This window comes from Melospiza melodia, chromosome 8 (genome assembly GCF_035770615.1).
Source record: "Melospiza melodia melodia isolate bMelMel2 chromosome 8, bMelMel2.pri, whole genome shotgun sequence".
NCBI lineage: Eukaryota > Metazoa > Chordata > Aves > Passeriformes > Passerellidae > Melospiza > Melospiza melodia.
Window position 1 is genome coordinate 18,704,771 of NC_086201.1, and position 16,560 is coordinate 18,721,330.

Here is a 16,560-nt window from a genome sequence, read left to right on the forward strand (position 1 = left end):
CGGCCCCCTCTGCGGCGGCTGCAGCGCGTCCCGGAGAGCCCGCGGAGCACAGCGCCCGCCGGGGACAGCGAGCACAGCGCCCGGAGGGGACAGCGGCCGCGGGCACACGGGCGGCACGGCCCCGGAGCGGCTCCCGCTGCCCGGAAGCGGCGCTGCCGCGCGGAGCGGTTCCCATTGGCCCGTTCCCGTCACGCCGTCCCGCCCCCTCGGCGCGGCGCGGGCGGCCATTGGCTGCGGGCGGTGCCAGTCGGCGAGGGCGAGCTCCGCCGGTGCCCGCGCTGCGCTCCCGCGCGGCGCGCGCTCTGCCGGCTGGTGCGGCTGCGGGCGGAGCAGGGATGCGCCCCGGCTGCGGGAGCGCGGCGCGGAGCGGCGGCAGCAGCCCGGGTGGCCGAGGGCGGCGAGCGCGGCCGGTAAGGTCCGGCGGGGGATGCCCGTCCTCGTGCGCATCCCTTGCGTACGGTGCCGAAAGGGCGGCTGGCAGCGCCGGGCAGCGGTGCCGGCACGGGCGGAGCGGCGAGCGGGCGGGATGCCGGGATGCTGGGATGCCGGGATGCCGGGGGCGGCCGGCGGCGCTGGGCCGCGGCGGGCAGGGGTCGCGGGCGGGCGCGGTCCCCCACCGCCCCTCGCCGTGCCCTTGGGCGCGGGGGTCCCCGGGCGGGACCGGCGGTGCGGTGGGAACTTCGTCTGCCCCCGCCCGGCTGGCGGCGGCCGGCGGTGCCCGCGGGCGCCGCGGCGGGGGGCGACATCAGCCCTCCGGTAGGGGCTGCGGCGCTGCCCCTCGCTCCGCCGCCTCGGGAGGGCCGCCGAGCGGTGCCGCCGAACGGCGTTGCCGGCTGGAAGGGCGGCGTGGCGGGTCCCGGCGGCGGCGCTGCCCCGGGCGCGGCTGTGCCCCCTCGGCAGCGGCAGCGCGGACGCGCCCGGGCCCGCGCTGGGGGCGCTGAGCGCGGCCGCGCTGCTCCCGGGGCGGCGGGATGAACTTCACCCTTGGAGGCAGGATTCTACTCGAATCCGTGTTCCCGGGTGCCCGGCGGGGAGAGTCACGCCAGCGGAGGCGGCAGCGGTGCTGGTGTGGCCGCAGACTGGATCTTAAAGTTGTTAACACAGTTAGCTCAAAGAAAAGTTATTTTAAAGTAAGCGTGTCGGTGACGGCTGATACATGACCACTGGCTGTTGAGACGGAGGAATTAGAAAGAGGAAATCCCGTTTGTCCCTATGCACTCCTTTCCATTGTTCTTCAACCTACTGTACTTTTAGTGATAAAGGCAATATTGGAAGGCTTTGAAGTGTTGTCTAATCTTGTTAATTTAGAGAAAAACAGCCTTTAGATGTTCTGTAGAGATGTCGTTGTAAACATTAAGTATCTTGATTATATAACATTTCAAGGAATCTGCCAGGATGTTGCCAGACTTTGTGATGAAGAACCTGATCTTCCAGTCATGGAAATAAAGAGGTGTTTTGATATTGATTCGGTAGGAAGCAGGATAGTATCCTCAATTAACAGACCAAGAGAAATTAATTCATGTTATGTGTTGGTTATTTTGCATCTCATGGGTTTGGGTATTTTAAACATTTAAACACTGTCTGCAGAAAATGTAAAGAGCATTTAGTTTGATTCAGGGTTTTTTTGGTTCCTCTGTACCGTTAAGTTTCCTTTTCTACTTTCTAGGATTTTATTGATCTTGTTCACTCTTTCTTGATAGAGTATTCTGATTAGTTACTTATAAGGATGTGTTCAATCACGTGATGCATAAAGTGTTTTCAGAAATGTTTTAAATCATGACAGATGCAAGGGTGAATAACAAGTGTAAACACCATTGTAACACATACATGCCCTGCATTGGGGAGCTGAAGCCCATTTTTACAGCTGTGGGGAAGGCACAAGTGAGTGTAAAGGATTTGAGGTGTGGAATTTAGAGCTGACACAGGTTAAATATTGTTCCCTCCCTCCACAGTTATCCACTAAATAACATTTTTGGCAGAATGTAAATTGCTAATGAAATTTCAGTTCTTGTACATTTCTAATTCTGGATAGGTCTGTACAGGTTCAGCAAATGTGATACTGTCAAACCAGTTTTTCAGAAACCTGATTTAGTTAACCTGATTCAGTGTCATCAGAGTATTTTAGATTATAGTAGAGAACAGTCCTCATCCAAGTATGTCTCACACAGCCTCGATGCAATATCCAAGATGCACTCAGTTTTGCTCATCTGCCTCATAACATCACCCGTTCTTTCCTTATGTGCTTTTTTAGGAAAGAAAATCCCAAATTTTTGTGGCTGCTTTGTGGAAGAGAGCAGTGAAATCTTTATAGATTACAGGCTGAAAACACTAAGCTTTCTCCCCACCTTGCCTTGTAAGTGACAACAAAATTTAATCTAAAAATTTTGTTTGTGAATGGGTGAACTGTAGAACCTTCAGCACATGAGCAGACTGTATTTGTGAGAGTCATTTCAGTGGGGTGGTTCCCAAGAGAACATGCATGCAGGAGAATGTATGGCAGTGTATTTGCTACATCTTTGTCTTAAATACCTTTTTTCCATGCACAATTCTGAGGAAATCTTTTGTAAAACATCAAAATATTTCAATGCTGTCATTTCAGAGGGGTACTTAATTCAGTGTTTACTCATCTTCTTTGTCTGTAAGTAAATAATGAAACTTTTTGGAGCAGCAATCATTCCACCACTGAAGTCAATATAAGTGTATTAAGTATTTACTTGTTAAAAAATATTAATCAGCTGTAGACTTATGAATGAATATTAATAGGTATTATAGTTACATAATGCTCATACCTAGTTAAAAGTTAGAGGAAAATGTGGAAGTTTCAGAAATTTTTAGCTTGCTTTTCATGGTTTTCTTCTCTATAAAAGAAAAGGAGTCCATCTGTATGCCTCCCAAAAGGAGATATCCTGAGTTTTCCTAAGCTGCTTTTGTAGTAGTAATTTTTACAGGGTAGTTTCACTATATGTCGTATAATAAGAAATCTGGAACTGAAGCAGTCAATTCTGTCACATTCTCCACCCTATTGCTTATTTAGTTAAATAGATTAAGATGGATAGTAAAATATTATTGATGTTATTTGCCATGATTAGTAGGAAGATTATTTCTTTTGATACTGCTAAAGAAAACAAGTGGTATGCTTTTAGAACTAAGTGTATTTCAGAAATAAGTACATATGTATATTCAGTTGAACCAATGAAGAGATGCAGAAGCTCAGGGAAAAGATGAATGAATGATGCATCTCCTAGTTGTTTTAGATTATAAAAATCTGATCTGTTTGGAAAAGCTAATGCTGTTTCTGAACTGCAGTTAAAATATGGACTCATAGCTGTTAGCTGTCTCCATCAAACACAGCAGCTCTAAATGCTGATGTGTGGCAGCTCTGCAGAACTCCAGACACACAGAAGTATAAAATGCCTCAGCACCCAAGTGTTCCCTTTGTTGCTTGCCCACAGGTCTCAGATGTTTCCAAACACTGACAGTATCTGCTGCTGCCTAGCAGTGCCATGGGCACAGTGACCAAGAGTGCTCTGCTTGAGCACCTCTGTCTCCTGAGAATGCTTTTCAAGGAACTTAGAAAAGATTCTCTTAAACAGGATTCAGCTCCCAGTGCTGAGAACACAGCTCCTCAAGAGAGGGAGAGAGGCAAAGATGGGCAGGTCGTTCTTTGACTGACAGGCTGCAGCTACGTTGGTGGAAAAGATCAGCTTTCCCCAGCACAAGCAGGAGAAAGAAAGGATGTACAAGAGTCTGGGGCCTGTCTGTGCCTATTTTAATACAGATGATCAAGGTGTGATAATGAATGAATTACAGATCTCAATTACAAGACACCCCACTTCTTGTATCACTACCTAAAACATAAAATTGCCAGGTATTGCAGATATAGTGGGGAGTGGACACTTCTTAACCCTCTTGCATTCTGATTTTTGTACCTTTCAATTCAAACTCCCAAACTAGTGGGAATAATCCAGATATCTGCAATAGTTACTCATCAAAACTCTATTATTCCCTTAAGGATTTAAATGTGTAATCTAATACTTATATAAGTGTATAATTTAATGCATCACTACAAATATTTATGAAATACATAAATATGCATTTTGCACTAGAAGAAGTTAGCAGAAACTGTGAGGGATCTAATGGTGAAGAGTGCAGGGAACGAAGAAAATGCTACATAACTGAAATCTTGTGAAAATACTGTTGAGCTACATTTATTCATTTCTGTGGAGTGTTACCAGCATACCTTTTCCCTTTGCAGGTGTTCTGTATTATCAGTAGTCTCAAAATACTGTAATTGTAATATGACTATTTTATGTATAAACAGTTTCTGTAGAGGAAGGCAGAAAACACCTGATAGATACTGGCTTTTGCACTCAATTTTTTAAGACTGCCATCTGAGTACCAGCAGGCTTTAACTATTACTGTCTTTTGAGACTTAGTTTAGTAAAAAGTGAATGACTTACATGGCTAACCTTGCTTCCCTTTGAGCAGTTCTGCAGCTCAGCTCTTTGAAGGGCTGATGTTTGTTTCTTTTGTCCCTCAGCAGGTGGCTACAGTTTCACTGAAACAGCTGATCTTGCTGTGGAACAACATCTGTGGCTTTCTGGGGTCACACTGCTTGGAGTAATGTAAATATTTCCTCCTGGGTCTGATCCTTGTTTTTGTTTAAAGATACAGTACTAATTTATTGGTTAGCATAGAATGTTGTGTTGCAGTTTATACTGAAGGACTGCTGTTACTCAAATCTGACCTCCATCTTTCGCAGCCACTAAGAAGCAGGGGTGTAACCTTAGTGGAATTTTCAGAGCTCAATAGAAGATACTAAAGGCAACTGAAGTGAAGAACATCAGAAAAGCTCTGCTGGGTCAGATCAGGCGACCTTCATAGTCAGGCTTCAGTGACATTAAGGGATGCTGCTAGGGACTATACACAAACCTAGCTCTTTTATGAACCTATTCTCTTGTACTCTTCCTGCATACTTGTTTGTCATATTACAGATCCTGGGTATATATCTGCTCAGTGGTTTTAGAGCCCATTGTAGACCCGCAGACCAAGAACCTGTCTTTGTCAAACTTGCTGATGCTTTATTATCTTCACAACCTCATGTGGAAGCAAGTTCCAGAAGCTTACTACTACCTTTGTAAAGAAGCATTTACTTCTTTATAAACTGATGTTGTGCTAGCTTTGTAAAAGGTCCCTTAGTTCTATTACAAAACGATTTAGCAAGCAGCTTTACGTTAGTTTATTTACCATCTTCATTACTTGATTGATCATATCTTGCTTCAGTCTTTCAACTGAAGAGCCCCTCAAATCCCTTTTTCTAAGGCAAGCACTCCATCCTTGTGGTATTTTGTTCTCTGACTAGAGGCTGTTCTTGAGATGCAGAGAAGTACTTGAGACATGGATGGACCAAGGTTGTATAAATGTGCACGGTCTTCTTCTCAGTGCCTTTCCTCATGACACCCAATATTTTGCTAGGGTTTTTCTTGCTGTTGTACATAAGGATCTGTCAATAATGACTGCTGGATTTTTGTCTCCAGTCATTTGTCAGCTTGGTGTGTATGTGACTGAGATTATTTTTCATGAGATGTATTAGCCTACATTTATCTATACTGAAGATCATTTGTCATCTTTTTGTCCACTCTGAGTCCTGCACAGTGCTTCTGGAGCTCTTTGCCACCATGGTGTGGCAAAGACAACTTAGTTCTGTGCTCAAAGACAACTTCTTGTGTTTGTCTTCATTTTGCCAACAGTATCATACCTTATGAGTTTTTTGTATGTATGTCTGTAAAGAGTAAAAGTGCCATGGCATATCAGACAAGGGTGTTCATAGATTTAAAACTCATTTGAATGTAACACAGGCTTAGGGGTTTTGTTGGGTTTTTTGTTTGCCTGTTTGTTTTGTTTGGTTTTTTTTTTTTTTTGTTTTGTTTTTTGGTTGTTTTTTTTTTTTTTTTTTTTTTGTTTTTTGGGGGTTTTTTCCATCTCAGTAAACTCAAACGGGTTAAAGCAGTGTCCAGAAATCCAGACCACATAAAAAGAGAGAAAACTAAAAAATGCCATTCCTAGCACTTATTCCAACTGCAATGAAAGGGGAAGTGAGAATGGTGGTATATGGTATTTGATCCATGTTGATTGCTGTTAAAAATATTTTCAATTAAAACAAAAGAAGCTTTTAAAAATATTGGAGTGCAAAATGATATTTACTCAAATACCTTTAATGCTTCCCTAGCCTCTCTATGGATTCAATGCACAACAGCCTTAACTCCAATGCTATCTAATTAATCACCTTTCATTTGTGAACTACATTTCATAGTAAGATGAAAATAATAACTAAAGCTTTTCTTTCCTCCCTCCCAGTTGTATTAGAGGTTAGGCTGGAAGCTTGCCATTTAGAAAGGATTTCTTCATGTTTCTTGTTCAAAGCCAGGCCAGTCATTCAGCACTCAAAGCATGTCACTTGGAAAAGCTGCTGCACTGCCAACAGCACTGAGAGTGAGATTTAAAGAAACATCAGAAATGCATTATTAGTGTGCTGTGTTACTACTTAGTGCTACATAGTAATGAATGTGGTTTCACAGCAGGGCAGGTAACTCCAGCAGCCTGTCTGTGGTGGTCCTGTTCTCCCTTCTCTCCAGTCCTGTTCTCCCATCCTCCCTAACCCTTTGCAGAACTACTTCAGCTCATAAGTCTGGCAGAAAATCACTCCTCCACCCTGGCCACTGACTTAAAAAGCCAAAACAAAACAGAAACTCATTTCTGCCAGCTTGAATCTGCTTCACAGAGGACCTTATGAAGGCTGTTCAAGGGAGGACATAGAACTATGAAGGCAAATGCAAGAGGAGAGCAATATGGTTGAACAGCAGCAGTTAATAATATGTGCTTGTCAAACCCCAGTCTGAAGTGCTGTTCTGTTTCTTGATTTAGTGTTGTTCAAGTACTTGGCAGAAGTACAGGACTATTTTAGTGGGCAGCCTATTGCTTTGTTAATTTAAATATTTTGCTTAAAGAATTACATTTTACTTCCTTTGAAGAAAGGCCCCAGCTGCTGTACTACCAATTTATGAGGTCATATGCTGTGTAAATCTGGTTGTCTAAAAGACTGTTACCAACTGTAGTTGACTGCAGCAATAGGATTTTTCTTTCATTTTGTTTTGCTCTGTAATACAGTTCATCAGAACAGCTTTTTCAAATTAGCAGGTATTCAAGTATATAACAAATGTATTTCTACTACTTGATTTTTGTCATGGGGGTTTAAAGTTATATTCCTGATCTATTAAATGGGTGCTGTTTGCTGGAATCTGTAGCAACCAAAACAAGGCAGTTTGCCAAAGAAAAAGGGTTTGGTGTATTCCATTTGCATGGTGTGCTTGAAACACACCCAGTGCTACTTCACAACAAGCATGTCCATGTGTACAAGTACCTGCAAAGTCAAAACTGCTTTCTGTTGGCTGAAGCAGCTCAAAATTAGTTTAGTGAGCTCATGGTAGCCTGCAAGGATGTCAGGGATGGACATGAGCACTGTCAGCCTGCACAGTTTTTTTCCCCAGTACTTACAGGCCACAGAGGTGATAACTGCTGGATCTGTGCTGAATACATTTGGCAGCAGTGATAGAGCAGTGCCAAATGTGCTTCTTATCTGCCTTAAACAGACTATCATTGCAAAAAGTGGAACTTGTGTTCCATTGTTCAATCGTGACAATATCTTCTTGTGTTAAGATGTGTGCATTCATCTAACATTTTTATAAGATATTTCAGAATCATCAGCCAAATTTTACTACAGTCTTCCCTAGAAAAAATACTCAGCTGTAGGTACAATGGTACATGTAAATTAAGCCACACCATTGTGGGCATCCAAAAAATACTCTACTAAGTTAATTTCTTTCATGTGTATACTTTTTCATAAGGTCTGTTAGGCAGCTAGTAAGAGTGGCTTTAGTACAGTGATAGCATTGTACGATGAAAATCTATTATATAAATGTTTACCTAAAGCTTTCAGCATTTGCAATATTTTTCCATGTAGAAAAATAATACATTTAACTTGGATTTCAGACTTTGTAGTAAAGCAAATGGTTTTCCTTTCTGCCAAGCTTTTAAGTATGCTAAATTTTTGTTAAAAGGCTACAGAAAATGCACCAAAGCACAAATATAAGCATAAACCAAATTCTGTTTATGTAGTTTATACTGTATTTGCATAAAATAAGCTAGGCAGTAACAAAGCACTGCTAAAAGTTGGCTAAAAAATTCAAATATATGAGGTTTTCATCACAATAATTAAACTTCAAATGAAAGTTTCTCACCAAGTTAGTGGCAACTAGGTCATGTTGAGTTGGATGTCTTTAATTTACTTGTGTGGGATTCCCCTCTACCCAATCAGTTTGTTAAAGATCACATTACTTCTTCTGCTCTGAAATACTTTTACACAAATATTTTGCTGTTTTGCAGCTAAGGTGAAAATATGTTTGTAAGCCCTGAAGAGACTCCTTGCTGGTGATTTTCATGTGCAGATTTCAGATTACTGTACAAAGTCAAACATTCCCATTGATTAACCAGGCATTGAACTGGGCCAGAAAAGTTTGGATTATAATTTGAGCATCTAGTTTGGATCATATTAAACATTTCACTTGGAAGACATACTGCTACTGGGGAAAAACTTCTTTTATTCTATCTAGTTCATGAAATTAGAAGTCAATGGGAGCAGTATTCAACATATTATGTCCTAATTTCAAGTGAGGAGGAGATACTGAATACCATTTTATTGGTATCTTATTCTGAATATTTCTTAGGAAAAATAATATTTTTTTTTGCTCATGTGTGCTTGAACATAGAGACATCAAACAAAATACCAGTTAAACTAATAACTAATTTGTAGAAGTTCTGTACTGTTTATTAATTTCATTTTCAATACTGAAAAAAATAAAATACTTCTGTTATTGCTGCTGATGCCAAACATAAACAGACTCAATTCTGTTGAGAAGTTCCTAAATAAGATGTTTACTGTGAACTGGTTTGTTTTTTTTTTTTTCAGAGAAAAAACAGTAATTCTTTGTCTTTAAGACTGGGTACTGATACCAGGTGAAGTCCCTGGCAAACTGATTTTGGTACTGCAGCTCACATTCTAAAAAGGCTCTTTATCATCTGACACAATGAGAACTTTAATCTTATGAACTATCATGACAAAAGTTTATAGCAGGAGAATTTAGCAGTAAAAGCAGAAAAGCTCACCTGCAGGTTTTGCGTGCATCAGCTGTCCAGTTGCAGACTTTTTTTTCATTTCAATTTTCTGAAACAAAATTCATTAATTCTTTTAAGAATGTAGAACATAAAATGACACTACAAAACAGCTCAATAAAAATTTACAGAAAATAACTGAGTCAAAAGTAATAGGCTTTCCTCTGAAGACGTTACACTTGTACTGGGTAGCAGGCTATGCACCAAGTCATAGTAAAACGTGTAAATGAATTTGGATGATGCAGCAGAAGTGGTTCATCATAAACAAGCAATCTGTCACAGTAGGCTTCTCCTAGGTTCTGTTTGCCCTGCAAGGACTTACCAGAACAAAGACAGCCCACCTGGAGATGGAAAACTGCCCTGAGTCCCTGCTGCTGCATTCCGCCAGTGGCTTTTGACTGAGGCTCTGAGTGTTGCTGGCTGGGTTATTGCAGATCCCTCTGGCTGGCTGTGCTGGGATCACAGGTCCACTCAGAGACACACACCAAGGCACAGGAGTTTGAGCCTTGGCCAGATTTTATATCATTTTAAATGATACATTACTATATTAACCCCAAAGTCGGGGGAAAATAAATCAGGTAATGTATCCCAGCTGAGGTCACCTGGAAATCATCTCCCTCATAATTTGAAAATGGTGAGAAAGGAAAATTTCTTTATAACCCATGAAAGTAAGCAACCTACAAGTGCTAATCAATCTTGTCTTTTGTAAACTATTTCCCTGTTTCTGAGCAGTCATTCAGCCAGGTTGCTGCATGCTTTCCTTTTGCTGCTAGAGATGTGTTTGAGGTGATTGTTCTGTAGAGAGACTTCTGGCATGAGCAAACAAATCAGTTACATCTGAGCAATTCCAGTGCACTTTGTACAGTTGTCAGTGAAATGAAGACTCAGACCTGTTGCAATTTTAGTGTAAGACCTTTTGGGCTCAGGTGGTTTTGACTGCATGTGACCTGATATTTTGGAACTATTTAGAATTACTGTTGATGCAATTCTTTCTATCAAGATACCAGTAAAGGTTCTGTATGTTTTTTCCAACTTTTATGGATCTTCCCAAACTTTTTAAAATTAAGGTGGTTTTCCCATCTTTCAGACTATCAATTTTTATGTTATTGGGCCAAGGTTCCAGAGTGAAATTCAAGGACACTTACACAACATGCGATTGTTTGAAAGCAATTTTTAGTCGTGGTTTTAACAACATGACTTCAAGCAGCTGTATTAAAAATACCTGATTTTACATTTTGGAAAGTGTTTTGTAAGTCTCTTATAAACAAAGCATATGTGTCAGGTAGAACAAAGCAATTACCATCTTGTATGTTGAAACATCCTCTGAATAAAAACTATGATGATTAATACCAGAAATCAGTTTTGGTATCAGTTATAGTACGAATGCTTTTAGTAAAGAAGCCGTCTTTGAGACTGAGGTGTGTGTGGAGCATGTTAAGAAGATTGCACACAGTGCAGCACACACATGGTGTCAGGTCTGGCTCCTGGATTCCCTGCTGCTCTGAACACCACAGCAGATTTGCTCAGGCCAGAGATAATCAAAGCAGCAGTCCTGGCTGGACGGGGTGCATCTGTTTCAGTCCCTTTATGCACATGGCATGGCCAGAACTGGTTGGTCCCAGCCACTAGAGAGCAGCTGGGAGAGTGGGATGAGATCTGCTGGGTTGGGAAGTATTTTTAGGTGCAGGGACATACACGGGTACCTGGTGGCACTTGTACTTGCCTGGCTGGGTGAAGTTCAAGGACACTACAGCTGGGTCCCCTGGCTGGGCCTTTGCCAGTGGCACCACAGTTGTGTGAGGACACTACAGAACTCAAGTGGTCTTAACTGGTTTTGTGACAGCCTACTCCTCTTGCAGAATCTCACACTCAAGAGCATGACCTAGCAGTTCCAAAGTGACAGTAAAAACACTGATCAGAAGTTTAGTTTCAACATTTCTCAGTTCAAAAATAATCCAAATATGCTGTATATGTATTTATGCATGCCTACATTGTTAATCTGTTATGTTGTCTTGTGTACTACCTCACAATTCTGTAATTGCTTCCATTTTGTACATGTTGTTCTTATGTGCCAGGATTTCACAACTCACTGGATGACGTTTTTGCCTGATATGTCAAGAAGGGCATGGTACTAATAACAGTATCTCTTCTTTGTTATCTGATCGACTATTTTAATGAAGGAAAATAAAGCAATTTGTTTGACTTTCATATATTTTCATTGTTGAAAAATAAAATGTTGATATTTTGAAGATGATGACCACATCTTTCATATGCAAAACCATAAAGATTGTTGTAATCTTAGTTTCTTTTACTATACAGTAGCTAGATAAGAATGTTAATGTTAGATGTATAAGTACCAGGTGATCTCATAGTATATTAAAATTTTTGAGTTGTTTTCTCTTTCAGAAAACAAAGACTTATGGTATCTTAGCAGTTCTAATAGGTGGTAATATGAAAGATAACTAAAAAAGCCATGGAGGTGGCATGTGGCATTTAGAAAATAATGAAACCCATATTGGTTGAATTGAGGACTTAAACCTGGAAGACTTTCTTTCTTTAACTGGTAAAACTTAGGCTAGAAATTTTTCAATGAGATGCTATGACATGCTCAAAGACAAATAGATTTTTCTGACTCTCTAAGTAATACAGTTATATTGTAATGAAAATGCAGGAGGTGTTCCCTGTGAAGCACAGCACTAATATTTCATGCATAACCAATATGGAAGTGATTAAATTGCTTTACAAGCAAAGGTTCATAGCATGGGAACAGGAAACATTACAAGCTAATACTGCCTCTATCTGAAGATGCATTGTTTTGTGCTAATGAAATATTTTAATAACCTTGCACACCTTTAGAGAAGAACATCAACCATAGCTCTCTGGAGTTACTCTTCAAACAGTATAATTACTCTGCTGAAATAATTTTTATGCAAAGAACAGTTAAAATAAACAGAACCATAAGAATGAAATGACCATATTAAATGTTAACAAATGCATAAAAGGCGGTCTAGTATATATGTATGCAGATAGAAATAAAATATTTTTTCAAAAGTAGAAGTAGTTGGTTGCCAAGTGGGTTTCACATTAATGTCCTTATTCAAAGCCTGCTGGAATAACTAAAAGTGATCTTCAGCAACTCAGTTAAATTCAGTCAGTCTTAAGTTCCTTCCCCTCTTCCCTAAGAATGAAAAGCCAGGACTTGCCTGAATTTCAGTGAATCCAGTTTTCAGGATTTAGGTAGCTTCAGTGTATTTAACAGCTTTCTTTAGAACACAATGTTGCAAAGATTTATACTTTCCTTTTCCACAAAAACTGTAGCCTTCATGAGGATAGTATCTGTACTGAATTTGTTTACTGACAGGAACGCCTTGCTCAATTTTTGCACTATATTTGTACTAGAAATAATGAGAGAGATAAAAAAGTGAAAACAGTGTGAGTGTGGTTGAGAAATTTAATTTGGCAATACAGGTAATATTTTAAGTTGACATTCATTTTAAGGTTCAAAAGGAGATTTGAAATCAAATGGTATGTTCTGTTTTATAAGGATGGTGTGAGCATTGCTAGAAAGCTTGTATATTATTTTTTTATTTTCTCTGAGTGTAGTTTGCAAAACTGTTTTTATTTTTTTCTCTTCTGATCCAGCTAGATTTTCATACATGGGAAGGCATGTCACATCCATATGTTCTTTGTTCCTTTAAAATACGTAGCTCCCGCATCATTTGGGGTGTTCATATAACCCAGTTATTTCTTGTTATGAGGAAGTTCAGAACTGAACTAAAAGCTGTTACCTACAGATTTTTGTGCCTGTTAGCTTAAAAGGGAAACAGCCTGCCCATCTACTTGCTACATTATATAGTGGTATGACAATAGTTCTTTTAATTAGATCATTAAGACATATACAGAAGACTTGGCAGATCTAAATTACATGAATGTCACAGAAAAGTCAATAGGATGTTTGTTCATGAAATGAGAATCTCTGTGAACAAAAGACTGTACTGATACTAATAAAACTTTGCATCAAGGTTGAATTCATAACACACTACCAGCTATACTGCATTGATGGAAATGCAGTTTGAACTCCAATGTTTGCTCAATATGGATGAATACATGGCTCTAATAGAAATGCCTTTTTTTGTGCCAGGTAGTTACCCAGTGACTGAGGATGAGTACTTTGGTTCAGGAATTGGGCATGTCAGTTAGCACTGTTCTAACCAGCATTTATTTCAATGGCATTTTATTCAACATGCCGATTTATGTATAGTATTTGACTTCAGCTGGTGGTGACACAGGACTTCTTAGAAAGGGCCCTGTTCTAGGGTCATGTAAAAAATCGGCATGAACTTGTATGTGAATTTTATTTACACTTTAGCAGGGTCAGTTTCACTAAAGGGTACCAAGGAAGATGCTTGAAGTGTAGTCACATAACACATGCTTTGATTTTTATCAGAGGTATCTGTCAGCAGAGTGGGGGTGGTTGCTGTCCTGTTCAACTGAAAGGACAGATTTAATTCCCTTCAGAGGTCTGTAACAGTTCCCAAAACAGAATTTCCTGAAGGGAAAGGACAGTGCTGTTCTGCTTCTGCTATTTGCTGTGGCTAGCTAACAGGTGCTGTTTGCTCTTCTGTCCTAGAACTGCTGTCATTTGACTATGCACAGGGCTGCCTGCCAGTGGAGGCTGATGTAGATCAGTACAAAAATAGCAAACTAGCCTCTGCCTAAATGTGCTAACCTGGGCAGCCTTAGACTTGAAGGCTTGGCTTCCATTGGGGAAGTTAAGTATCTGCTGTAACACCCTTTCCCTAGCAGAGGTGAGGAAATTCCTAAATATTGGTGGAGGGTTCTGTTAATTTGTGAAGTATTAATGAGCTGTTATTATTCTGCTATTACCTTTAAAATACTTTATGGTGTGTTAAAATCAATAACAATGTCACAGCAGCCACATCTTATTCACGAGGTGTGATGCATGAGCATGAGGCTAGTTTTTTTCAAACAAGGACTAATTTCTGTCTCTCCCCAGATATTAAGTAAGTTCACTTAAATAGATTCTGGATGACACAGGAAGCAATAGTCTACTTAAAATCTTATAGTTCTTTGAAAATAATTGCAATTCCATTCAGTATGTGAATACTGAAAGTCACAAAAGACTTCAGCATTCCACTAAATAAATCCAGAGTCTTCACTCTTGCCAGCATGCTGGGAGTTACATTTTCCACCTAAAATGGATTTCTAGCTCATGATTATAATTCTTGTATAAATGGTTAGTTTTTATTGGGAAGATATTTCTTGGTTTGGAAAAATACTATTTTTTTCCTTGGTGCTAAAATCATTGAGGTGGAAGGTTTGCAAAAGAAACTTCAGCATCAGAACCAAAATGAGGCAAAGGGCTAAAAATGCATCTTAAGGACCATTAGTCAGAACAGTTTGAGGTGACAGTTGCCAAGATTGTTTTATATATGAAGTTCATCAAACAGAAAGTTGGTTTCTTTAGCTGGAAAAAAAATGCCTAAAGGGGTATATTTTTGCTGCAGTTGCTAGGGAGCAGCTTACACCGTATCTGTGGGATATAATGTGAGTCATGTAAAATGCACTATGCTGATAATTTACCTCAGAGTGGTTAGAGCTGAATATTACATTCACAGAGCACATCTCATTGTACAAAAAATGAAGATGAGATGGATGTTCTGAGTAATGTTAGGTGACAGAGCCACGGTGGTACACAAGGCACAGTACACATGTCAGTCAGCTACAGGAGCATGTCAGTGCTACAGGATCCTTAGGTGGGGTTCTGATTAGGTGAGCAGAAAATTAATACATTGCCTAGATGGGAGGAAAGAACACTGCAGAGGAGAAGTAAAACCTGTGTTTTCATGTATTTGACAGATCTTTGGAATGAACAAAGTCCTGAGAATCCCAAATAGTGTAGTCTTTTTTTAAGGCCAGCTCACTTGACTGGCAGTCTGTGCTACCTGTGGTACATTGTTTTAACAAAATGAGGATGGGTAAACTGGGGGAATCTGAGTAGCCCTGCTCCCAAGTGAAAATGCTCCACTGCTTTTGGAAACAAAACTGCTTAGCTATGAAATGTCAACATCTGTAATACAAACTTCTATAATTACTTGGTTACAGGACTTCGTAATTTTATTTCAGAATCTGTCAAATTGGAATTATTTTGGTTGAAAACACATTTTTAACAGTCCAATATTATTAAAACTGTAAATGCAATACATAAATTATACACTATAACACTGGATACTTGCTTTTATAGCAAGCATTAAGCATTTCCAAAATTATAAAAATATAGCTATAGATTTCCATTTTAATATAATAGTTAAAATCTCAGCAATATTTTTTCCTTACTGCACCAATACAGTGATACTGTCTGTTAATTGCTTCACTTATTTAAGCACTGATGCAAGTTTGTCTCACATACTGTACACAGGGATTGAGTATGTTTTCCTCAGCAATTACTGCATTTGTTCAAAGTGAATTAGAAAATCAAAAATGTTAGGAATACTCTTTAATTAGATGATTAAAGAGCCCAGCAAGTAGTGTGATGTGCAGATAAAAACAAAAGGTATTCTGTAGCATTTTTAGGCCATGGTAGAATTCAGAAAGGACAATGAGTTGTACTGTGCCATGAAAAGGTCTGCTGTTTCTTGAAATACTGTATGGCAAATATTTATAGTTTTCAAGTAATTTTATCCTTCCAGACTCATCTGCTTCACCTTGAAAGATGCTTTCAATAAGCAATCTCACAGTAAGCTGTCTGAAAACATGATGCTATTCCTAACAACAATTTGAAAGCCATTGGACTTGGCCTTCACAAAACTTTGTGAACAGATACTATCAAAATGCAGCTGAAATTAATGAAGTTATGTACACTAGCTACCCTAGCCAAGGATTAAAAAAAACTCTTTCATAATCTGCTTTTGCAATTTATTGACTTCTCCAACCTTTTCTTAAATGTTAGAGGTTTTTTTTCCCTTCTCTAGTCAGCCTTTGACTCTTCCAACAGTTTAGCTCCTTTAAGTTTTTCATAAAAGTCCAACTTTTTTTTCCCAAAGACAACTTTTGATATTGAAGAAACATCTCAAATTGATTCCAAAGACTTTGTTCACAGTAAAGTCTTAAAGTGATCCCTCCTTTTGAATAGATTTGTTCCCCATGCATTGTTCTGAGAAGCAGTTTCTAATTTCTGAAATGTTTCTTTTTAAATAAAATACAATAACTTCCCTCTGTAGTTTTTACATATTTATATAATAGATTAGATTTTTGTAATCTGTAATTATTATATACAGTCACATGTTTTTCACTTAGCTGTTTGGGTTTGCT

The 16,560-nt window shown here is 39.7% G+C and overlaps 1 protein-coding gene across 5 annotated transcripts in view; it reads left to right on the plus strand.

Annotated features, from left to right (window-relative positions):
- The first annotated feature begins 334 nt into the window (after positions 1-334).
- Positions 335-16,560, plus strand: part of B3GALT1 (beta-1,3-galactosyltransferase 1) — a 171,535-nt gene continuing 155,309 nt past the window's right edge. For 3 of the 5 annotated variants that reach the window (XM_063162051.1, XM_063162047.1, XM_063162052.1), the window contains exons 1-2: positions 382-410; positions 2,252-2,353. The gene's annotated coding sequence lies outside the window, so the exon portion shown is untranslated. Of the gene's footprint in view, positions 411-2,251; positions 2,354-16,560 lie in introns of all 5 variants that reach the window. The other 2 variants (XR_010028562.1, XM_063162048.1) reach the window with 2 other exon arrangements.